We start from the raw sequence: 7,395 nt of genomic DNA, 5'->3' as shown, positions 1-7,395 counted from the left end.
TCACTATTCTGCTTGTGCAGTCACTGTGTACATACATTACATTACTGATCCTGAGTTACATCCTGTATTACACCCCAGAGCTGCACTCACTATTCTGCTGGTGCAGTCCCTGTGTACATACATTACATTACTGATCCTGAGTTACATCCTGTATTACACCCCAGAGCTGCACTCACTATTCTGCTTGTGCAGTCACTGTGTACATACATTACATTACTGATCCTGAGTTACATCCTGTATTATACCCCAGAGCTGCACTCACTATTCTGCTGGTGCAGTCACTGTGTACATACATTACATTACTGATCCTGAGTTGCCTCCTGTATTATACCCCAGAGCTGCACTCACTATTCTGCTGGTGCAGTCACTGTGTACATACATTACTGATCCTGAGTTACCTCCTGTATTATACCCCAGAGCTGCACTCACTATTCTGCTGGTGCAGTCACTGTGTACATACATTACATCACTGATCCTGAGTTACCTCCTGTATTATACCCCAGAGCTGCACTCACTATTCTGCTGGGGCAGTCACTGTGTACATACATTACGTTACTGATCCTGAGTTACATCCTGTATTATACCCCAGAGCTGCACTCACTATTCTGCTGGTGCAGTCACTGTGTACATACATTACATTACTGATCCTGAGTTACATCCTGTATTATACTCCAGAGCTGCACTCACTATTCTGCTGGTGCAGTCACTGTGTACATACATTACTGATCCTGAGTTACCTCCTGTATTATACTCCAGAGCTGCACTCACTATTCTGCTGGTGCAGTCACTGTGTACATTACATTACTGATCCTGAGTTACATCCTGTATTATACCCCAGAGCTGCACTCACTATTCTGCTGGTGCAGTCACTGTGTACATACATTACATTACTGATCCTGAGTTACCTCCTGTATTATACTCCAGAGCTGCACTCACTATTCTGCTGGTGCAGTCACTGTGTACATACATTACATTACTGATCCTGAGTTACCTCCTGTATTATACTCCAGAGCTGCACTCACTATTCTGCTGGGGCAGTCACTGTGTACATACATTACATTACTGATCCTGAGTTACATCCTGTATTATACCCCAGAGCTGCACTCACTATTCTGCTGGGGCAGTCACTGTGTACATACATTACATTACTGATCCTGAGTTACATCCTATATTATACCCCAGAGCTGCACTCACTATTCTGCTGGTGCAGTCACTGTGTACATACATTACATTACTAATCCTGAGTTACATCCTGTATTATACTCCAGAGCTGCACTCACTATTCTGCTGGGGCAGTCACTGTGTACATACATTACGTTACTGATCCTGAGTTACATCCTGTATTATACCCCAGAGCTGCACTCACTATTCTGCTGGTGCAGTCACTGTGTACATACATTACATTACTGATCCTGAGTTACATCCTGTATTATACTCCAGAGCTGCACTCACTATTCTGCTGGGGCAGTCACTGTGTACATACATTACGTTACTGATCCTGAGTTACATCCTGTATTATACCCCAGAGCTGCACTCACTATTCTGCTGGTGCAGTCACTGTGTACATACATTACATTACTGATCCTGAGTTACCTCCTGTATTATACTCCAGAGCTGCACTCACTATTCTGCTGGTGCAGTCACTGTGTACATTACATTACTGATCCTGAGTTACATCCTGTATTATACCCCAGAGCTGCACTCACTATTCTGCTGGTGCAGTCACTGTGTACATACATTACATTACTGATCCTGAGTTACCTCCTGTATTATACTCCAGAGCTGCACTCACTATTCTGCTGGTGCAGTCACTGTGTACATACATTACATTACTGATCCTGAGTCACCTCCTGTATTATTCTCCAGAGCTGCACTCACTATTCTGCTGGTGCAGTCACTGTGTACATACATTACATTACTGATCCTGAGTTACATCCTGTATTATACTCCAGAGCTGCACTCACTATTCTGCTGGTGCAGTCACTGTGTACATACATTACATTACTGATCTTGAGTTACAACCTGTATTATACCCCAGAGCTGCACTCACTATTCTGCTGGTGCAGTCACTGTGTACATACATTACATTACTGATCCTGAGTTACCTCCTGTATTATACTCCAGAGCTGCACTCACTATTCTGCTGGTGCAGTCACTGTGTACATACATTACATTACTGATCCTGAGTTATATCCTGTATTATACTCCAGAGCTGCACTCACTATTCTGCTGGTGCAGTCACTGTGTACATACATTACTGATCCTGACTTACATCCTGTATTATACTCCAGAGCTGCACTCACTATTCTGCTTGTGCAGTCACTGTGTACATACATTACTGATCCTGAGTTACATTCTGTATTATACTCCAGAGCTGCACTCACTATTCTGCTTGTGCAGTCACTGTGTACATACATTACTGATCCTGAGTTACATCCTGCATTATACACCAGAGCTGCACTCACTATTCTGCTTGTGCAGTCACTGTGTACATACATTACTGATCCTGAGTTACATCCTGTATTATACTCCAGAGCTGCACTCACTATTCTGCTTGTGCAGTCACTGTTTACATACATTACTGATCCTGAGTTACATCCTGTATTATAATCCAGAGCTGCACTCACTATTCTGCTTGTGCAGTCACTGTGTACATACATTACATTACTGATCCTGAGTTACATCCTGTATTACACCCCAGAGCTGCACTCACTATTCTGCTGGTGCAGTCCCTGTGTACATACATTACATTACTGATCCTGAGTTACATCCTGTATTACACCCCAGAGCTGCACTCACTATTCTGCTTGTGCAGTCACTGTGTACATACATTACATTACTGATCCTGAGTTACATCCTGTATTATACCCCAGAGCTGCACTCACTATTCTGCTGGTGCAGTCACTGTGTACATACATTACATTACTGATCCTGAGTTGCCTCCTGTATTATACCCCAGAGCTGCACTCACTATTCTGCTGGTGCAGTCACTGTGTACATACATTACTGATCCTGAGTTACCTCCTGTATTATACCCCAGAGCTGCACTCACTATTCTGCTGGTGCAGTCACTGTGTACATACATTACATCACTGATCCTGAGTTACCTCCTGTATTATACCCCAGAGCTGCACTCACTATTCTGCTGGGGCAGTCACTGTGTACATACATTACGTTACTGATCCTGAGTTACATCCTGTATTATACCCCAGAGCTGCACTCACTATTCTGCTGGTGCAGTCACTGTGTACATACATTACATTACTGATCCTGAGTTACATCCTGTATTATACTCCAGAGCTGCACTCACTATTCTGCTGGTGCAGTCACTGTGTACATACATTACTGATCCTGAGTTACCTCCTGTATTATACTCCAGAGCTGCACTCACTATTCTGCTGGTGCAGTCACTGTGTACATTACATTACTGATCCTGAGTTACATCCTGTATTATACCCCAGAGCTGCACTCACTATTCTGCTGGTGCAGTCACTGTGTACATACATTACATTACTGATCCTGAGTTACCTCCTGTATTATACTCCAGAGCTGCACTCACTATTCTGCTGGTGCAGTCACTGTGTACATACATTACATTACTGATCCTGAGTTACCTCCTGTATTATACTCCAGAGCTGCACTCACTATTCTGCTGGGGCAGTCACTGTGTACATACATTACATTACTGATCCTGAGTTACATCCTGTATTATACCCCAGAGCTGCACTCACTATTCTGCTGGGGCAGTCACTGTGTACATACATTACATTACTGATCCTGAGTTACATCCTATATTATACCCCAGAGCTGCACTCACTATTCTGCTGGTGCAGTCACTGTGTACATACATTACATTACTAATCCTGAGTTACATCCTGTATTATACTCCAGAGCTGCACTCACTATTCTGCTGGGGCAGTCACTGTGTACATACATTACGTTACTGATCCTGAGTTACATCCTGTATTATACCCCAGAGCTGCACTCACTATTCTGCTGGTGCAGTCACTGTGTACATACATTACATTACTGATCCTGAGTTACATCCTGTATTATACTCCAGAGCTGCACTCACTATTCTGCTGGGGCAGTCACTGTGTACATACATTACGTTACTGATCCTGAGTTACATCCTGTATTATACCCCAGAGCTGCACTCACTATTCTGCTGGTGCAGTCACTGTGTACATACATTACATTACTGATCCTGAGTTACCTCCTGTATTATACTCCAGAGCTGCACTCACTATTCTGCTGGTGCAGTCACTGTGTACATTACATTACTGATCCTGAGTTACATCCTGTATTATACCCCAGAGCTGCACTCACTATTCTGCTGGTGCAGTCACTGTGTACATACATTACATTACTGATCCTGAGTTACCTCCTGTATTATACTCCAGAGCTGCACTCACTATTCTGCTGGTGCAGTCACTGTGTACATACATTACATTACTGATCCTGAGTCACCTCCTGTATTATTCTCCAGAGCTGCACTCACTATTCTGCTGGTGCAGTCACTGTGTACATACATTACATTACTGATCCTGAGTTACATCCTGTATTATACCCCAGAGCTGCACTCACTATTCTGCTGGGGCAGTCACTGTGTACATACATTACATTACACACTGGGGTTACAAAGAATTGTTACTTTTTATTTAGTACACAAACAAAGCTCCAAATCCACTACATAAACATCAATTTAAAAGTAACAGGCAGTCGCCACCAGGGGGAGCTTACCAAAGACAGATTTAGTATTAGGTTCAGTTTACAAACTGTATGCGGCTGGCTCATCAGCTCCATCTAGTGGTGGCCATTTGCAACTTTTCAATCTGTGTGCAGAATTTGGAGCTGTGAATCAGAAATAGTAAATAAATAAATACATAAATAAATAATTAAATAATAAATATATATATATATATCTCCATTCAAGAGCTTTCACAATATAACCAGAAATTAATCTGCACAGAATTTTATGTAAAAATAAACAAAGCAATCTTTTAATGGGTTTTTCTTGATAAACACAAATCTTCAGGCCAGAAGTGAAGCTGTTACATTTGTCACTGCCCCTAGATTCAGTTACCATCTATAGCCATGCTCCCCGAATTAAAGCTGCGTCCGTTGATTTCACGCGGCACTGCACACGCACGCTGGTGACATATGGATCTGGTGCTGACGACATCTATGGGGAGAGGATCACATCGCCGGCACCTGGGTTCTATGCGGTTTGCTACATTGTAGCGAGTTAATAATATGTATTAAATATATAGTAATCCGTGCAGATAGCCCTCACTGTGCTCTATAGGTAAAGAATGGAAGTGCAGTGAAGACTGACACAGCGCGGATCACTGCGCCTAGAAGCATTATGTAGTGGCGCTATACTACAACCCGCAGGGACGTCAGCGCCCCCATCAGCCCAAGTTTGCACCATTTGGCCCCATTTCCCTGGCTGCAGAATGATCATCAGCACCATGGACAGCACCTGCCCTGCATACTAATGTGCACAGGCTCCAACCCCAAAGCCAGCCCCCAATGTGAGGTCTCCACTGGTCCTCTCTCTCAATCAGTCTCCCTCATCAATGCAGCAGTGAGAGTAAGAGGAAGAGGAGGGAGGAGGCAGAGAATGGGAGATATGACAGAGGCAGCAAGAAGAGAGAGAAAGTGACAGGCGGAGGGAAAAGGAGAAGACAGTGCAGGGTGGGAGAAGATGCCAGACTGGCGGATGGGGGATGGGAGGAAGAGGACAGGACAGCTAGGGGGGGATACATATAGGGAGGGAGACACATACTAGACTCGTCTCCCAGGGAAACAGCGAGGAATTACTCCGCATTGCGTTGCTTGGACAACATTACGGCAATTATAGGAAATCCCTTACCGGGAGACGGTTACCTGGCTGCAAGCCGTCTGCACCTGGGACCGGCCGCCAGCACTCCATCAGCAGCCCACAGAGGCCGGCCACAGAGCAGAGCAGCAGGCAAGTATCACATGCAATGGGCACCGGGGATGGGCAGACGCAGGCCACAACGGCCGGATGGGGGGGACCAGCGAAGTCATGGCGGGGCGGAGGGGCACGGGTCCACAGGTCAGGGAGCGACAAGGTCACGGAACGGGGCTTGATGTGGGCACCGGGTCCAGGTCTCGTGGCTGCACTGCGGCGCGCACACAACTGTCTGCAGTGTCTGCACCAAACCCAACTCCGAGGAGGGGACTGCGAGAGTATCGGGGGTCTCACCGCTGCCCGCGTCACAGGAGGGGTCGCACACACTGAACTGTGAAGGGCTGCGGAATATGTTGGCGCTAGAGAAACAAAACGATTGTTATTATGTAGCAATGATTTGTAATCACAGATTGTATTGTATATCATTACTGTACAGTGTTTATTACTTTGTATCATTGTATAACGATACATAATGTAACCACAATGCATAATAGTAATGATATAATACAGATACAAAGTAACAAATACTGTATAAGAATACATAATAATAATGATATACAGTGATACAAAGTAATAAATACTGTATAACAATACATAATAGTAATGATATACAGTGATACAAAGTAACAAATACTGTATAATAATACATAATAGTAATGATATAATACAGATACAAAGTAGCAAATACTGTATAATAATACATAATAGTAATGATATATAATGCAGTGATACAAAGTAACAAATACTGTATAACGATATATAATAGTAATGATATACAGTGATACAAAGTAACAAATACTGTATAATAATACATAATAGTAATGATACAATACAGTGATACAAAGTAACAAATACTTAATAATAATTCATAATAGTAATGATATAATACAGATACAAAGTAACAAATACTGTATAAGAATACATAATAGTAATGATATACAGTGATACAAAGTAACAAATACTGTATAATAATACATAATAGTAATGATAGAATACAGATACAAAGTAACAAATACTGTGTAACAATACATAATAGCAATGATATATAATGCAGTGATTATATCATTACTATTATGTATTGTTACACATAATAGAGATACAAAGTAACACATACTGTATAACAATACAAATTAGTAATGATATAATACAGTGATACAACGTAACAAATACTGTATAACGACACATAATAGTAATGATACAATACAGTGATACAGAGTAACAAATACTGTATGTAACCGCAGCGTATAGCAGTCATGATATATGCAATGATATACAGAGTAATAAACTGCATAATGCTACTTAATAATAGTGATACATATTACATAGTAATAATAATGGCACACTGTATAATAATGATACATACAGAGTAATGATATAATCACATAGTAATAATAATAATAATTATATACAGTATGTGTTACTTATTACAAGAACATTCAGAATGATAATAAACT

The 7,395-nt window shown here is 42.0% G+C and overlaps 1 protein-coding gene across 1 annotated transcript in view; it reads left to right on the top strand.

Moving 5' to 3' along the window:
• Positions 1 to 5,457: 5,457 nt before the first annotated feature.
• LOC138651450 (sodium channel regulatory subunit beta-1-like) overlaps positions 5,458 to 7,395 on the top strand; it is a 49,184-nt gene continuing 47,246 nt past the window's right edge. The window contains exon 1 of the mRNA XM_069741663.1: positions 5,458 to 5,977. The gene's annotated coding sequence lies outside the window, so the exon portion shown is untranslated. The remainder of the gene's footprint in view (positions 5,978 to 7,395) is intronic.

The sequence above is a fragment of the Ranitomeya imitator genome, chromosome 10 (assembly GCF_032444005.1).
Source record: "Ranitomeya imitator isolate aRanImi1 chromosome 10, aRanImi1.pri, whole genome shotgun sequence".
NCBI classification, from domain to species: Eukaryota; Metazoa; Chordata; class Amphibia; order Anura; family Dendrobatidae; genus Ranitomeya; species Ranitomeya imitator.
Note: the sequence above shows the minus strand (reverse complement) of the source record. Positions and strands in the feature narration are given on the sequence as shown.